Source organism: Papio anubis, chromosome 4 (genome assembly GCF_008728515.1).
Source record: "Papio anubis isolate 15944 chromosome 4, Panubis1.0, whole genome shotgun sequence".
Lineage (NCBI taxonomy): Eukaryota > Metazoa > Chordata > Mammalia > Primates > Cercopithecidae > Papio > Papio anubis.
Window position 1 is genome coordinate 49,119,508 of NC_044979.1, and position 18,951 is coordinate 49,138,458.

Here is an 18,951-nt window from a genome sequence, read left to right on the forward strand (position 1 = left end):
TAGTTTATATTTCAAATGGCTACCTTTGAATCAACAATCGAAAGTTATTTGAACAAACATCACAAATGGTTTTTGTTAAAAAAATAGAACGATGATAGAACTATTTTATAACAACATATTCACTGTCCATTTCTAGACATGTGCTTAAAATTTCATTCCTTACTCTTTGTTATGGATTGAAATGTGTCCCCCCAAAAGATATTTTGAAGTCCTAATCCCTATACCTTAGAATCTGACCTTATTTGTTAATAATGTCTGCTATTAACTGAATGTTTGTCTCCTCCAAAACTCATGTGAAAATTGAATTATTTCCATTGTGATGATATTGGGAGGTGGGACTTGTAAGAGCTGTTAAGGTCATGAGGATTCTGCCTTCATGAATGCACTAATGCCATTATTGAGGGAGTGGGTTGAGCCTGTCTTACTCTCTTTCTCTTTGTCCTTTTGCCATGTCATGCCTCTGTCATTGTGATAACTGAGCAAGAAGACATTGGCCAGACGTAAGCATTTTAATAATAGAATTCCCAGCCTCCAGAACTGTGAGGAAATAAATTTTCACTTTTAGTGAATTACCCAGTCTCAAATACTTTGTTATGGGCAGCACAAAATGGACTAAGACAGGGTTCTTGCAAATATAATTAGTTGAGTTAAAATTAGGCCATGATGGAGTAAGGTGGATCTCGAATTCAATTTGCCTTGTGTTCTTAGAAGAAAATAACCACATGACAAGAGAGACACACAGGGAGAAGGCCACGTGATGATGAAGGCAAGTATTGGAGTTACACAGTTGCAAGGCAAGGAAATCCAAAGATTCCTGGTGCTGGGGTGCAGAAAACAACACTCCAAAATATCAGGCTTTTGAATGCTGAGTGCTTTTAATTATAGAAAATTAAAAAGGCTTCAGAAATCAGCTTCAGAACCAAAGTCTCTCTCTGGCTCCCTAACATCCTCTACCCCTCAAACATTCCCCACCCATTCCTGCCACCAACCAATTGTCAATTCTTTTTTTTTTTTTTTCCCAAAGCGCTGGAAGAGACTTTACTGGAATTTCCTTATCTGACAAAAAACGACTTCTTTCCAAAAGAAATACAATTGTTTTAAGACCCCCTCCCTCCTTAGCTATCTTATCAAATAATCAGCGAAGATTAACCACCAGAGACGAGAACAGACTGGGCATTTTCCTCACACTTAGAGAGAATTTTTGTCTATTCTTTTGTGGATAGCTTCAAGAGACTGTCTGGGAGACTTTATCTGCATAATAAGACAACATTTGCTTATAGTGAAGTTCCACCCCTCACCTTACCAACACTTACCCCAGAGCTCAGATAAACAGTCCTAGGTCATTGCTTTTGTGCTTATTACTTTCACCTAAAATGACTTAATCCTACAACTCCCATCTCACCTTCCCCTGTAAAGTAGGGTATATAAGCATCTGAACCTCATCAGGTTTGTATGTCTTTTTCTCCAATTAAGCTGCCTTTTGTCAGTTCATTTTCAGCAAACCTTCAGAGGTTAGTTAAAGGAGAAACTTTCTCTCTTTGACTATACACTGGCAAGCCAACAAAGGATAGGTGGAGGCAAGGAAGGAAGGATCTCCCTACAGATTTCAGCTAGAGGATGGCCCTGAAGTCTTATTTCAGACTTCCAGTTACCAGAATTGTAAGCCTAGAAATTTCTGTTGTTTTCAGCCAACCAGTTTTTGGTATTTTGTTACTATAACCCTAGGAATCTAATACAATCTTCAGGTGGGAGAAAAGGGTTTATTTGTATGGCATTTTTCAGATGACTTGTGGGAAAAAATGTCTAGTCTTTTATTTGTAGTGCAGTCATATATGGTAAAATATGGTAAATAACAACCTGCTATTTAATTTTTTTCTAGAAATCGCCTCTATTGTTGAGTGTAGTTTTGATGTTGAAGCTTGTAAACAAATCCCACAGAGTGATTCTATACTGGCACACACAAGTATACATTACAGATGCTGATAGACTCTTATTTGCTTATGTTTACAGGGGAAAAAAATTCTTAAAGCAATTTATTTCTATGATCTTTATTCTCATAAATTGACATTATGAATAGATTAAATTTATTTGGACCTGTGAGCAGGAATTACTAAATTCTAGTCTTTCTATTTCTAGATGAACATCTATTAGAAAAAATTATAACCTAGCTGTGAAGAAACCTGATTTTTCATCTCTGCCTGTAGTTTTACTAATCTAAGTCAGCTCACACAGATAAATATTTAACACAATGTCATTGTCTTACTAGTGCTAATAATAAATTCTTCATCTTGCACTTCAAGCCTATTCTTTGTTCTGCCCTTGATTGTAAACAAGTATATCCAATCATCTCAGAATAAATCTTGTAATAGTAAGTCAAACAGTAAATATTTAGTAAATTGAAAATAGTGCATCTCATATTTGAGTATCACATATACCTACTTCAATGTGTTAAATACAATTCCAAATATTGCACATCATTTTTGTCTAAAATAAAACACAGCGGCATTATGAAATGAGTTAGAGAAATGCATAACTGTATTGGTGATTAGTGATTTCTATTTTTCCTCTCATGTTTAGAAGGAAAATACTAATTCCTTATACTGGTTATATTCTTTCGGCCCCAGGGATCTGCTTTCCACCTTTCCCTGCCCAGCTTTGGGTCATGAGAGGCAGACCTTGGAAACTGCTTCACCTGGACCCCCTGCTGACTGGCTTGCCATGTGATTTTGTCAAAGTAGAGCACCACAGAACATCAGAGGTTAGGAGAAAAGAGAAAACACAAGAGAAATTTAGAGTATTACTGCTCTACTTCTTCCTTGCTGTGGCACCTTCCTGAAGTATTTGTTGAATTTCTAAATAACTCCAGCCCCCATTAGATGCCCTCTTCTCCATGGTTTCAGCCTCAAGTGTTCTGATGATAAGGTTTACTCTTCTTGCCCATTCAACCATAGATGTAGTAAGGACTTCAGAATGTTGTGAGTTATGGATACAGTGCTCTTGTTTTTGTTGGTGTTTGTTTTTTATTTTTTTCTTAACCCTGTAAGGAGGACTATCTTTAAAATTTCTTCCTTCAAACCCTTTGTTTCCTGTCAAATTCTAACCAAATAGCCTTCGCTGAAGTGGCTTTGCTAGATAAAATGAATTACACATTATAATAACATGTCTCAGATGCATTTCCTAGGTTAACCTCCGTTATTCACCTTGGTCATATTTTTCTTGCCTTTCACATCCTACCATGAAGTCTATAAATGGTTATACTTGGTCAAAACAGCAAGCCCCTGTGATTGTTAAGATGGAGTCAGTATCATTTTAATTACAAGTTTCACTGAGAGTAGTTGAAGGAATTTGTGTGTCACATTCCACATAAGTGGAATTTGTTGTAACTTGGCTCTGGTTAAGCAGGACTTCAAATTGGCCAATTTCAACAGACATCCTTCAGCCCTTCTAACTTGATGTCTTTACAGGATTTCATGCTGTCTATCCCTTCCTCTAGCTAAAACTGTTTCTTATCTAGGTTTCCATGTTATTATCTAGCATGTTCTAATATGAAAGGAATGAGCCTTAACTGCAATCAATCTTGGTTCCATGCCTATATTCACTAATTAGTATCTTTGGGTTATATAGTTCCTGGTGATCTTTTTAAAAAAAAAAAAAAAATTAGAGTTTTCCTTAAGGAGTAGAATATTATTGTGAATATTTTCTATTGATCTGGAATAGTACTTCCAGCTGGCAGTCTAAGGGTTCCAATATGACTTTCCATATGAATATTTTTGGAGGCCAGAGAGTTATCTTTGGTACCAAAAAATGAATTGGCTATCAATCTTTATTATTTGGGAGGTTTCACATAAAATCCTCATACTCTATTTCAGTAAAAAATTTGAATTCCAATCTATAAGTGGGTCTTCATAAAAATTTATTCATGGCTACAATGAACTGGAGCTGATTAGAGAGTGTCCCATTTAGATAATCATGTACTCACTGGTTCCCAGAAGGCCATTTTCATTCCTACATACTATTAGTCTGGTTCCTGCTTGCATTTAAATATGCAATCTTTGATTTTGACAATGCACACCATCTAATTCCAGCACACACAATCTCCTTGATTCATCTAACTGTAGAAATTCAAAATAAGGACTCTTTCTCTTTCTATTTATAGTATTTGTTTAGGCATCGGTGGCATCAGAAAAAGTTCCGACCAATTAGTGTTTAAAGTAGATATTCAGGCAACAATCTTTTGGATAAGTGGATATTTCCTATGCCTTAAAGTCTGCAGAACACTAAAAATTGCATAACACATTATTTCTGGTTCTGGACCTCAAGTTCTCCTTAGGGAGGATACTTACATATTCAACACTCAATTTTTAAAAATCTTTCGTTCTACCCAATATATACCTTGGTCTGTTGAGTAAAGCTCCTTCTTAATGGAGGGTTTCATCCTTTAAGAATATCCACCTAAGCTGGAGGCAAATGTTTTCATTGTAAAACCCCATTACTATTCATACCACTTTTGCAAAAACAAACCTTGTTTTGATATTTAATTAGCAGATATTTTAATTGAATAAAATTGAAAAACAAAACAAAAATGTTTATTCTGTCTTCTAATGTAGCATTGGATTATTCTCCCATCCCAAATATTTCTTTTTTTAAAAATGTAGGGGTCCCTTGTTTAGATAACATTTTTAAAAGAGTAGTAATAATTTCTATTCAACTATAAATTATTTTGAATATCTCAATTATTTCATGAGGCACTCATGAAATAATTACTAATCATAATAGTGCTCTCTTATAAGGTAAAGGATATGAAAAATTTTTTTAAAAAGTATAGTGGTTGCCTATGGGGGTGTGGGCTAGGGAGATTGACTGGAAAAGGGCATAGGGGAACTTTCTAGGGTGATAGAAGTCTATACCTTTATTGGAGTGATGCTTGCACAGGTATGTGCATTTGTCAGGACTCAACAATCTATATTTGAGATTTCCATACTTTACTATAATTTTACCACAATACAATAACAGAAAATAGTATTTTTTATTTTCTCCCCACAGATAAGAACCATGCCTTTAAGCTGTATAAGTCATACTATCATTGACAATAACGTGGGCATTATATGAGTTATGTTTTACATGTGATATCTAAGTTAATTATTCATTTTTGTAGGTTTCTTTCACCTAGTTTCCTCTATATAAACAAAATCTAAGATAAGAAAACCAATGTCAAGTTTGAATGCATATAACCAAGTCAAGCATAAGGCAAAGGATGTGTTTTTATCCAACACAATTAAGAAATGGCTTCCACTAATCTATTTAAGAAGTCAATATAAAATACCTCCATAATTTATCATACCTTTTACATATAATTTTCACTGCAGATAACATGTTCATAATAAGCCTTAGTGAGAAAAAATAGGACTGTTGGAAGACAGAACATTTTATTCTGCTTTCATTAAATCTCTTTTGTTAATATGCTAGTCCAATGAGTTATAGTCAATTTTTCCAGAGAAGTAAAATGTTCACAATTTACTTACTAGTTTTTTGAACTGTGAGATGTTAAATTTTATAGGATTGACTTAAACTGCTCTACCTGGCTTATCAGATTCAAATATTTTCTTTTCAAACCAACACAAGGTGGTGAGTTACATCATTCCTTAGGAGACACTTACTTTCATGTTACACCTTCCATGTTTCCCAAGACTTGGTTGCATGTACTGTTTTCCTTTCCCACCAAGATCATAATGACCAATGAAACCAACACATCATTAACAAAATAAAAACTTATTTCTTTAGGATTTGCATTAAATCTTGGAGGTATACAGAAAAATCTCTGGAATTGTGATAGATTTGCTTCTCAAATTTTCAGCAATCCAGAGTACACAATGGCTGTTGTCTTTCTAGCTCACTGCTCTCTGAAGTAAAAATAATTTTAAGCTGCACCAATGATGCTGGTAGGAAGAACTTTCAAAAGATGCTTCTTTTCCCCCTACGTTTCCCCAGGATCATTTCCTGAGTCTTTTGGGGTTTTCTTACAATATCCTATCACTGTAGCCACTCCCACATTAAATGAACATGGATTTTTTTCCTGTTTATTGTTTACAGTTGCATTAAAATTGTATGCCCAGGCCTTAATCAAGTATTTTTTACACAATGTTTATATTGTATGCATAAATGTTAAATAAATGGAATAATGAGTTAATGAATGAATGAACATATGGAGTTCTATATAATATCCATGTTAATCCACTGATAGCCAGGAACTTAAACAAATTCAAGTAACCCAACAAACCATGCTTCTTACCTATTACAGAAGTCTATATAATGCTTATGCAAAAATGTTCTGTTTTATAATTCCCAACATTTTATAAATAGAAAGATAGTAAAGCAATATAGATGGTATTGAATATATTACCCTTAGGCCATTATTTTTCAAGGCATATAACTTGAAAATGCATTCATTTCAGAAAGCTACTTTGTGGTAATTAGTATTATTATTTTTAATGTAAGTTCCTTGAGGGCAGTAGGAATTTCTTATTCATCTTTATTTGCTACCTTTACATAATATAGTGTCTTGTAAATAATAGGCAATTGTCAACTGAATGACATAAAATTAAACATAATTTCTCTACTGTTGGTACCCTTAATATTTATAAACAATATATTACATTTCTGATCATTTATCATTTTCAAAGCACTTTTGCATTTGTCATTTGATTCATCCATTAATTGATTCATTTAAAAAATTATTGCATCACAATTACATACATGGTTACAACAAGCTTACATTCCAGAGAAGAAAAAGGACATACAGTAGATAATTATAATACTGTATAGTACAGTATGGGACATGTGAAAAGGAGATAAAATTAAGTGTCAAAGGTAAGGAAACCACCCGCCCCCCCCCCCCAAATAAAGAGATGACTGCAGAATGAGTAAGACTAAAGTTTTAACACTCTGTAAATTTTAGCTTTACTCATGATGAGAAAGAGGACAGGAAAATGGAGGTTTCATGAAAAAGATATAGCATACGCAGGGCCTTTTCAGATGATAAGCTGTTCTAAAAACATGCAATGGGCTTTCTGTACTTCAATGCCTTTATTTGTAAAATGGACATAAAAACAGTAGTCAGAAAACATTGTAACAGTGAGGATTAAAAAAGTTTATACATGGAACAGTGCCTCCTGTAAGTGTTAAAAATTAATCTGTTACATATATCTTGTTTCTTTTAATTGCTGAGTAATATTCATTTTATGGGTGTACCAGAGTTAGTTTATCCATTCATCTGTCACAGGACAATATATAGCTGGAGTTGAAGATATAGGAGAAGACAGAGATGAGGTAATGAGATGCCAGATAACAAAAGAGTAATCCAGTAGAGATAATACTGGTTGGAAATATGAGTGAAGAAATGGGAATAAGAAAGAGTCCTCAGAAATAATACCACACATCTACAGCCATCTGATCTTTGACAAACTTCAGAAAAACAAGAAATGGGGAAAGGATTCCCTATTTAATAAATGGTGCTGGGAAAATTGGCTAGCCATAAGTAGAAAGCTGAAACTGGATCCTTTCCTTACTTCTTATATGAAATTAATCTCAAGATGGATTAGACCAAAATGTTAGGACCTAATACCATAAAACCCTAGAGGAAAACCTAGGTAGTACCCATTCAGGACATAGGCATGGGCAAAGACTTCATGTCTAAAACACCAAAAGCAACGGCAGCAAAAGCCAAATTGGACAAATGGAATCTAATTAAACTAAAAGCTTCTGCACAGCAAAAGAAACTACCATCAGAGTGAACAGGCAACCCTGCACAGAATGGGAGAACATTTTGCAATCTACTCATCTGACAAAGGGCTAATATCCAGAACCTACAAAGAACTCAAACAAATTACAAGAAAAAACAAACAACCCCATCAAAAGTGGGCAAAGTTGATATGAACAGACATTTCAAAAAGAAGACATTCATACAGCCAACAGACACATGAAAAAATGCTCATCATCACTGGCCATCAGAGAAATGTGCAAATCAAAACACAATGAGATACATTCACACCAGTTCACTAAAAAGTCAGGAAACCGTGCTGGAGAGGATGTGGAGAAATAGGAACACTTTTACACTGTTGGTGGATTGTAAACTAGTTCAACCATTATGGAAAACAGTATGGCGATTCCTCAAGGATCTAGAACTAGATGTACCCATATGACCCAGCCATCCCATTACTGGGTATATATACCTGCTGATTATAAATCATGCTGCTATAAAGACACAAGCACACGATGTTTACGCGCACTATTCACAATAGCAAAGACTTGAATCAACCCAAATGTCTATCAGTGACAGACTGGATTAAGAAAAATGTGGGCACATACACCATGGAATACGCAGCCATAAAAGGATGAGTTTCGTCCTTTGTAGGGACATGGATGCAGCTGGAACCATCATTCTAGCAACCATGACAAGAACAGAAACCACCGCATGTTCTCACCATAGGTGGAAACTGAACAATGAGATCACTTGGACTCCGGGAAGGGGAACATCACACATCGGGGCCTATCATGGGGAGGGGGGAGGGGAGGGAGGAGGGATTGCATTGGGAGTTATACCTGGATGTAAATGACGAGCTGATGGGTGCTGACGAGTTGATGGTGCAGCACAGCAACATGGCAATAAGTATACACATATGTAACAAAACCCGTATGTTATGCACATGTACCCTAGAACTTAAAGTATAATAATAATAAAAAATAAAAAAATTAAATAAAGAAAATACATCAATAAGTTGGACTGCTATCCAGGAGATAGAGATGATATTTGGTAATAGAATGTTTAATATAAAGTGAGAGACAAGGAGGAATGAGAATGATCTACAGATACAGACTTGGGAAACAAAACCCTTTTTAACCATTCTCTATTCATTTCTCCAGATTTTTTTTCTGTGCTAGTCTCCCTCTGGCTTTCATTATACTCATTACAATAGACTAATATCAATTCCTGGAAATGCCCGTGCTTCTTTCTTCCTTCCTCTGAACTTTTCCATATGTGGTTTCCCATTCTTATACACACTTGTCCTAACTTATCTAACTTTCATTTACCTTTATTATCTCAGCTTATTTATCACCTCCTCTGAGAGATCTTCCAGATTTATCTTCTCTTCCAGTTATAGTCTCTTTAAAAGGACAATGGCTAATGTATTCAATTTTATAGTTTTTTTTATGGTTGCTTTCCCTCCTAGATTGTAAACTGCATGAGGGAATGGAACATGTTGTTAAAATGCCATCAGCACTCTATCAGTAGTATCTAGCACAGTGCCTGGGAATAACGTATACTAATACTTTTCTGTTGAATAACTAATTACTTGTGATAGAGAATATGGCCAGGAGGATTGGGGATGGAGGCTGAAAAAGTTTTATTTGGATATATAAATTTGAAAAAGACCTTTGGAAAACCAGTAGAGATAACTGGTAGGAAACTATGTATTCAAGTGTAGGGATCTGAATAAAGATGGGAGTATATGATTAACATAGCTGGTTCTCATTATTCATGGTATCTTATTAACTAATATTGTACATGTAGGAAATGTGTACTTACTTTGCGTGGTTTTATGGTAACTGCACAAAGCGAAGTCACAGTTCCAATATGCCATTCCAAAGGTTCCAATATGCCGTTCCAAAGGTTCCAAAAATTTTCAGTTAACATGGTGCCACGCAAAGCAAGAACTATCTGTAGTTTATACGTAACAGGCATTAATGCAGATAAAATTGTCCAAGGAGAGTGTATGATGAAATCTATCTATTTGAAGATTTAGTCACTAAGAAGACCATTTTTTTTTTTTTAAAGGTAAATCAAGAAGGAGAAAAAAGGGTTGAAGGAAAACCAAAACTTTGTTTTTATGGGAGGCTAAGAAAGCTTTTTGTTGTTGTTGTTGATCAAACTCTGAACAGAAACTGTGGATGTATGTGAGTGAAAGTTAGATTTCAGTGTATGTGTGGGAATGAATTGAAAGAAAGAAAATAGAAAGTAACTGCAAACATTCAAGAAGTTAGATCATTAAGAAAAGGGGCAGAGAATAATCTCTGAAGAAGAGTTTTTGTAGGAACATTTTGTTTTGTGATTTTTTTTGGTCTGTTTTAAAGATTGATGAGATTTGAAAGTACTTAAATATATGACTATTTACTTCTCCAGGAAGATGTAAGACAGTGAAAATAAAGAGGATGGCACTGAAAACAAATGTATTGTCAAGCCATGAAAAGAAATGGAGGTTTGTGCCCACCCAAGTATACCTAAATAAATAGACAAATACATAAATAAAATGGAAGAACCTGAAATACATTTTACTAAGTGAAAGAAACCAATCTGTAAAGGCTATATACTGTATGATTCCAACTATATGACATTCTGGAAAAGGCAAAACCATAGACAGTAAAAAGAGTGGTGGCCAAGGGCTAAGGAGTGGAGGGATGAATAGGCAGAGCACAGAGGAATTTCAGGGCAGTGAAACTACTGTTTGATACCTTAATGGTGGATACATGTCATTACACTTTGGTCAAAATTCATAGAACATACAACATCGAGAATGAACCCTCGTGCCAACTATGGACATTGGGTGATAATGATGTTTCAGTGTAGGTTCATCCATGGTAACAAATGTACCACTCTGGTGACAATGACAGTGGAGGAAGGTGTGCTTGTGTGAGGAAAGGAGATATATGGGAAAATCTCTGTACTTTCTGTTCAATTTTCCTGTGAACTTAAAGCTGCACTTAAAAATAAATCGATTTTTTAAAATAAGGAAGATGAAAATAGAAAATAGAAAAGGTAATCTGCAGGTTTAGATTGTTGAAGAAGCAGAGATGAGGACATTGGTAGCACTGGTTACTTTTTATATTTGTGAAGTCATCTTTTCTACTATGTCAGTTTAAAGTGGCGGGAACAGATGAATTAAAATTCTGTTAGGATTACAATTACCTGGAAGTCATTGTATAGTTGCAAAACTCTGGTGATATCTTGTGTGGCGTTCCTGTTTTTCTGCTAAGAAAGAGACAAACACCCACAATGAAGGAGTTGAGTATTTGAGAAGAGTGGACATGGTTTGAAAATGCCACTGGATAATACCCTACCCGGAAAAAAAGGAATTACTGGACAGTCTTGGAGTCTAGCTGAGGTTGAAGGACATGGATTTATCACAGCACTAATGTTTAAATGTGTGTTATTTTTCTTCAGCAAGGCTCCATAGTCACAGTTGAAGAAAGAAGAAAGGTAATAACTGAATTGATCCAGCACTGGGGTTTTCACATTTAGTATGAACAGCAGATTCAGAGGACAAGGGAACTAAGGAAACTTTCAAAATAATGAAGTAATGAATCATAGGGAGATGTAAGGGAGAGAATAAAAAGTAAAGAGCAATAGAATGGGAGAAAGAAGGGGAATCAGAAAACTATTTGTCCTGCTGATGTGACATCCCTAAATAGCCACATTTTGTTCCTTGAAATAACCCTGTGAAGTAGGAAAATATATATAATGGCCACTGTACTGAGGATGAAATTGAGGAACAAAGAAGATAAAATTTGCCTTTACAATCTCACACAATGTTCACTAGCCTCATATGTGTTATACTTAGGACTGAGAACCAGACCTTCTGCCTCTAGGCCTGGGGCTTTCGATTTCCCTGCACTGCATCTCGCAATTTATGGGACTGTACTCACCTGACACATAGCAAGTGTGTTTCTCATTCTTCTCTGGAGTCAGATAAGTCATTCTCATGGGTATTACTTTCATCCTTTAGACCATTATCCGTGCACTCGGACTGAAAATGTACTCTGCAGGGCATGAAGCTATACATTCAATTCCGAAAACATTTACTTCATTTTTTCGGTGATATTACACACTCAAAATGTCAAATTATTTGAAAAGAAGGAAACTTTCATGAAGCAGAGTTCAAAGGGATGTGACAATTGATTACATACTAAATTCCCAATTTCAAGGGCATCTCTAATCAATAAAGCCTTTAAATGGAAAACTCAGCATATAGGAAAAGTACTCCAAGAGCCAACTCCAAATTTTCTTGGAACTAATGAAGAAGAAAGGCAGCTGCAGAAGCTGACAGAAGGAAAGTGTGGAGGACAGGACGGGATAGGTTATGTCCTTGAAATTAGATCTACATTGTCCAGTGAAAAGAGGGATGGTAATTACACCAGAAATTTCTAATCAATAAAATGGCTCAGTAAGAACCAAATAATGGTTTCTATCACCTCAGGCTTCCCTGGAGATAAAATCGTGAAGCTCTCTTTTTGTGAGTAAGTTGGTCATTAATCTTATTGAGGGGTTTAAAGTCTGAGTTTAAAGGTTGAATGGTACATGTAAAAGGAATATTTCACATTCTATCATAAGTGGCCAGAACTCCTCTCAAAATTTAAAAATAACATTTTACTTGTTAGCTGTTATCCACTTCTATATATGTTAAGGCCTACAGGTTTTAACTAATTTTGAAAATAGTCTGGTACCCAAAGAGAGAAAATTGTGTTAAATGTGGCATTTGCCATGACTCAGCCCAAAAGGGGGACTTATATTCATATAGATGAAAGCATACACTGGAAAATGCTTTTAAAGTCTGTATTAAAGATTATATATCATGAAATGTCTTTTCACAAAATGTTAATAGATATTAAGCAATAATCAAGAACGTAAAACAAAGGATAAATGTTATTTTCAACGGTTAATAATTTTGAGCAACAATGAGTTAAATGGAATTATGCAGGACATTCTACTTCAGGCTTGCTCAGATTCGGCAATAGTTGAATGTAATACGTGAATTACCAAGAGAGGAATGTAGTTTGATAGTTTGCAATGTTTCTCAGGTACTTTCCAACAGACTATTTTTCTTCAAGGAACATCTCAGAGGATTAGGTCTCTGAGGAACATACAGTAAAAAATGCTGCCAGTGTACTTATTTTTCTTTCCTTGAGAGAAGACTTTTCTGTACTTTCTGTTCAAATAAGACTAAATTGGATGGAATATGAACATGAGACTATACATGTTTTTAGAGACAACATAATCATAAATTTTGGTCAGTGTGCAGAGAACTAGCAGCAGTGCAGAAATTCAGGCCCACGATGATCCTTCCTAATATTCTATCAAAATCTTGCTCCTCCCATCCCTGGTCTGAGGAGTCCTGGCCTGACCTTCTAGCATGTTGCTTTCCTTTAATTTCCTTCTTCAGACTCCAGTGAGAATTGTCACCATTTTCCATTCCAGCTTTATCTCCTATAATTCTTTCTATACCCCTTATATTCTAGAAAGCATTGATATACTGATGGAGGTAGAAGTAGCAGCTAGCACTTTTATGGTACTCATTAAAAATTTTACATGTATAATCCCAAATTATTCTCACAAAAATTCTATGAAGTACTATTATTATTTCTTTTTCTTTTTTTTAGATAAAAGGAACTGAAATAGCTGGAGTTTCATTGACTTAAGGATCTTCACTCTTACCCATTCTGCTCTAAGACTTCTCTAAGTTCAGGAGAGGCTTACAAAGTCAGATCTAAACTGAGTTCTGAAGACAGAAACCCAGAAAGTAGTTCCAAAAACAGAAAAAGCATGCAAATCAGAAGCAAAAGCATGGTTTATTTGGACTGCTGACCTGCCTGGAAGACTGTAGGCTCTGGGAAACAGATGGGGAAAAATGACAAGAGATGAGACTGAAGAAGAATGTGGAGATCAAATGATGAAGAGCATTTTATAGCAACACAAGGTTTTGAAATTTATCATGTGGCCAATTGGAAGCCAGTCAAGGGGAAGGGGTCATCGTAACGTAACTAAGCAAATGAATAAATAAATGAATATATACATAAGTGATTCTACGTGGTAGTAGAATAAGAATATTTATCTTTTTGTGACTTTTCAATCTGATGATTTTGTGAACTAACCAAAAATTTTATTTAAATGTTTTCAAGGACACTTACTTTATCAGCCACATAATCTTTTGTTTATATGATATAGCCACATCAACTTGATTTACATGTCTACCTAAAGAAAAGAAGCTGAGGCAAAATTAACGTAAGTAGAGAGTTTATTTGGGCCAGCTTTGAGGACTGCAACCTGGCAGATATAGATTCAAGTTACCCTAAATATATGCCCTGATTAACAACAGATACAGTGGGTTTTTAAACAAACAAAAAAAGGGGCAGGGGCAGATCTTAAGTTGTTTACCAAGAATTTACCTTGGTTCATTAAAGTGACATAAGCCAGTGGTCCCCAACCTTTTTGACATTAGAGACTAGCTTCGTGGAAGATACATTTTTTCACAGATTGGGGTGTGGGAGGGATTTTTTTCTTTTTTAGACAGTCTTGCTCTTCTTGCCCAGGCTGGAGTGCAGTGGTGCCATCTTGGATCACTGCAGTTTCCATCTCCTGGACTCAAGCAATTCTCCTGCCCCAGCCTCCTGAGTAGCTGGGATTACAGGCGTGCGCTGCCATGCCCAGCTAATTTTTGTATTTTTAGCAGAGATGGGGTTTCATCATGTTGGCCAGGCTGGTCTCAAACTCCTGACCTTGGAAGATCCGCCCACCTCAGTCTCCCAAAGTGCTGTGGGGGACTACAGGTGTGAGCCACTGCGCCCAGCTGAGGGATTGTTTTGAGATGAAACTCTTTCACCTCAGATCATCAGGCATTAGATTCTGATGATCTGAGGTGGAGCACACAACCCAGATTCCTCCCATGTACAGTTCACAATTGTGTTCTTGCTCCCATGAGAATCTAATGCCACTGCTGATCTGACAGGAGGCAGAGCTTAGGCAGTAATGCTCATTGGGCTATAGCTCTCCTCCTGCCGTGTGGCCCTGTTCCTAACATGCCATGGACCCTTACTGTTCCACAGCCTAGGGATTGTGGACTCCTGATACAAGCTATAGATTGTCTATACATTGTTCTTACTATCACAGATTCCCAGAACATGAAGATAATGGGTGAGGGTCACATTGTGCAATTTGTTGTAACATTTAAGGTAATTTATCAGCTAGCCTGGAAATCACAGGGAAGGAAAAAAAAATGCCTTTAAACAATTAACCCTGGGCATCAGTATTAGGGCTGATAAATTTTGCATACCTCATATTCTTCAGACTGCTCTGAGTCACTTCGGTCATGGAATTATTACTATTATTGTATAAAAATTTATTTAAACACTACCTGAGATATTGTTACTCTCTGGTCTTTTTGCTGAGTTTCCTTCAAAATTTGCTCTATGCATTATAAAAAAGGAAAATGTTTAATGCTGCTAATTAAAAACACCATGTACATTTACATTTAAATTATTGTTTTGTAATTTTATTGTTCACTGGAGAAGATCCCACTTTGGTACCCTTTGCATATCCACTTCCAATATCAGGAGAAATGGTTCATGAATCATTTGCTTTGTTCATGACATCCTTCAGATCAGTGAAACATTATGCTTACTTTTTTTGTTAAGAAAATAAGAGTTGAGACTTGCCTTCAAAAATGGTGGAGTAAGAACCTCTGAAAATCTACTCCATGAAATCAATAAAAACACTGGAAAAAAAATGTCAAAGTCAACTTTTTCAGAACACTAGAGATTAAGTAAAGAATTGCAACAATGTCGAGTTTTACTAAGAAGAAAAAAGCTGAATTTCAGTAAGATTAGTGAGTACCGTTGCATTTTAACTTGCTGAAATCACACCCTCCTCTCCCCAGCTCCATGGCACCCTGGGAAATAAGCACATAACCATGGTAGCTGTGAAAAACAGCCACCTAGTAGCCACTGGATGGTGCAGAATGTGTTGGGAGAAAAGCTGAGGGTTGGGAAGAAAGCTGAGACAGGGCTTGCATAATGTCCTCTGGAATGTGTCTAGACTTGCTGGCTCCTTGCTTCTAGTCCTCCTAGGCTCCTGTTCCCTTTATCTCAAGTAGCAGAACATGTTCCTTATAAGTGCTAAAGCATCACAGCTGTAGATCATGCATCTGCCCTTTTGACCTCCACATTCTCACCACCTGTTTCTCTGTTGGATTACCAATGAATAGGGTGGGCTCCCAGAGCTCAGGGCCTTCGCAGCCTCCACAATCGTGATGGCCTCCCCTGGTGTCCCATATTTCTCTCTCAAACTGTCTTTTTCTCAATCCTTTGACTCTGCCGGACTTTGTCACCCCCATGACCTGGTGTTGGGTCTGGCCACCCCAACAGAATGGGCTTGGAGTTCCCAGAAGTCTCATCCCTAGAGAACTGTCACTATTTGACAGTTTCAGAAAGCGCTCTGTTTGGGAGCTTCCAACCTTTGAAGAGTTCCATTTTCAGGGCTTCTCTTTAATTAAACTTACTCAGGTCACAAACTATGTGAACAGCCTTAACCACAGTGTATTGGTCAAAGAAAAAAAAAAATCCACAGCAATTATTTAGCATTGCAGTAGTATTGTCTGAGGCAGTACTGCTAATCAGAAAAAGAGACTTAACAAAAAAAACCCTTAAAATATTGGAAAATGAGATGTCCATAGGGTTGAAAATCTCTGACAATCCTGGGCATCTATAAAGCTATGCATTTGCACAAGACTTTGTACATGACCATGGCAAACCTAAACTCTTAAATCATCAACTCTGGCTGACTGACGTTCTGCACAAACAGGAAGCAGGATAAGGTAGAATTGTAAACTACCTATGAGAGTTTGAAAACTTGCCCCAACATATGCACTTAGCTTCTTAACAAAGGCTGAATGACTTACTATCCTAAGGACCACTAAGCTAATGGAGCATAGACGTTAGAGGTGGGACATATCAAAACACAAGCCTTAAAGTGTTAATCCAGGAAAGTCACTAAACAACAGATGGCAGAAACAAGAGCAACAAATGACAAAATGACAAACCTTGTATGAAATAGAGTGACAAATCTGATTTCCAGAGTTGGCATATTGTAAAAGAATAAGTTAACATATACAAAATAATATTTTATTTTTTAATATTATATTACTAAAATGTCCAGTTTTGAATAAAAACTTGTGAGACACACAAAAATCAGGAAAGTATGGTCCATCCAGAGAGAGAGGAAAAAAAAGGTAGCAATAGAAACTGTTCCTTGGAACATTAGATGTTGGACTTACCAGACAAATATTTTATCAGCTATTCTGAATAGGTTTAAAGAACTAAAGGAAACCGTGTCTTAAGAACTAAGAGAAAGCCGTGAATGATGTCTCCACATAGGGAATAGTTAACGAAGAAATAAAAAAATATATAAATAAAAACAAAGCCAAAAAATCCTGGAGTTGGGAATTACAATAACTTAAATGCAAACTTCACAAGAAAGGGGATTTTAACTGGTAAAAGAAAGAGTCAGTGACCTTAAAGAAAGTCAGTTGGGATTTTTCCAACTGAGGGATAAAAAGAAAAAAATAAAGAATAACAAACAGAGCCTCAGATACATTTTGGACTCTATGAAAGAGTCCACACTAACATATGCATAATGAGAACCCCAGAGGAGAAGTAACAGAGAAAAAAAAAAATTTAAGAATTAGCAAAGATTTGAATAGACAGTTCTCCAAAGAAGATATACCAGTGGCTAATAAGCACATGAAAAGATACTCAGAATCATCTGTCCTTTGGGAAAGGCAAATTAAAACGAACAATAAAATAGCACTTAACATCCAGTATGATGGCTGTAATAAAAAGCCAACCAATACGTGTTGCCAAGATAGGGGAAAAATGGAACACTCATATTGTTTGTGGGCATATAAAATGGTGCAGCTGCTTTGGAAAATATACTAGTTTGTACTTCGTCAAAATGTTAAACATAATATTACCATGTGACGCAGTATCTGCACTCTTAGGTATATACCTGAAAGAATCAAAGACATATGTTCACACAAAAACTTTTACATGAATGTCTACAGAGTCATTATAAATGACAGACATAAAGTGGAAATCAGCCAAATGCCCATCAACTGATGATTGAATAAACATGATGTGGTGTATACATACAGTGGAATACTATTTGGCTATAAAAAGCAATGAAGTTACTGTATATGCTATACCATGGATAAACCTTGAAAACCTTATGCAATGTGAAAGATGGCAGACTAGAAAAATCTCATGTCATTTGATTCTATCTCTCAGCAAACTATTGCAAGGACAAAAAACCAAACACTCCATTTTCTCACTCATAGGTGGGAATTGAACAATGAGAACACTTGGACAAGGAAGGGGAACATCACACACCAGGGCCTGTCATGGGGTGGGGGAGGGGGGAGGGATAGCATTAAGAGATATACCTAATGTAAATGACGAGTTAGTGGGTACAGCACACCAACATGACACACGTATACATATGTAACCTGCACATTGTGCACATGTACACTAGAACTTAAAGTATAATAATAAAAAAGAAAGAAAGAAAGAAAGAAAGAAAGAAAGAAAGAAAGAAAGAAAGAAAGAAAGAGAAAGAGAAAGAAAGAAAGAAAAGAAAAGAAAGGAAACTAAAAATGTTTGGTGAAGTCTTGTTTTATGTTCAAGACAAATAAAAAAGAAAATTTCAATGATGAAGACTTCAAAAGCAAATGAGACAAAACCAAAAATAGACAAATGGGACTTAATTAAAGTAAAACACTTCTGACAGTAAAAGAAATAATCAAGAGTGAAGAGACAACCCACAGAATCGGAGAAAATATTTGCAGACTACACATTTGATAAAGTACTAATATATTCGAAATCTATAAGAAACTAAAACAACTCAACAACAGCAACAAAATAACAACAAAATAGCCCCATTAAAAAGTGGGCAAAGCACATGAACAGACATTCCTCAAAAGAGGATATACAAATGGCCAAAAAGCACATGAAAAAATGCTCAACTATGTTAATCATCAGAGAAATGCAAATCAAAAACACACTGAGATACCATCTTATACCAGCACTTGTATCCCCTAAATCTATACACATTAAAATTAAATTAAAAAGAAAAAC

General features: G+C 35.9%; 1 long non-coding RNA gene across 3 annotated transcripts in view; it reads left to right on the forward strand.

The window, feature by feature from the left end:
• Nucleotides 1-14,381, forward strand: part of LOC110742892 — a 99,767-nt gene extending 85,386 nt beyond the window's left edge. For all 3 annotated transcript variants that reach the window (XR_002521144.2, XR_004183174.1, XR_002521145.2), the window contains one exon: nt 13,429-14,381. This is a non-coding gene — a long non-coding RNA (uncharacterized LOC110742892). The remainder of the gene's footprint in view (nt 1-13,428) is intronic.
• The last annotated feature ends 4,570 nt before the right edge of the window (nt 14,382-18,951 follow it).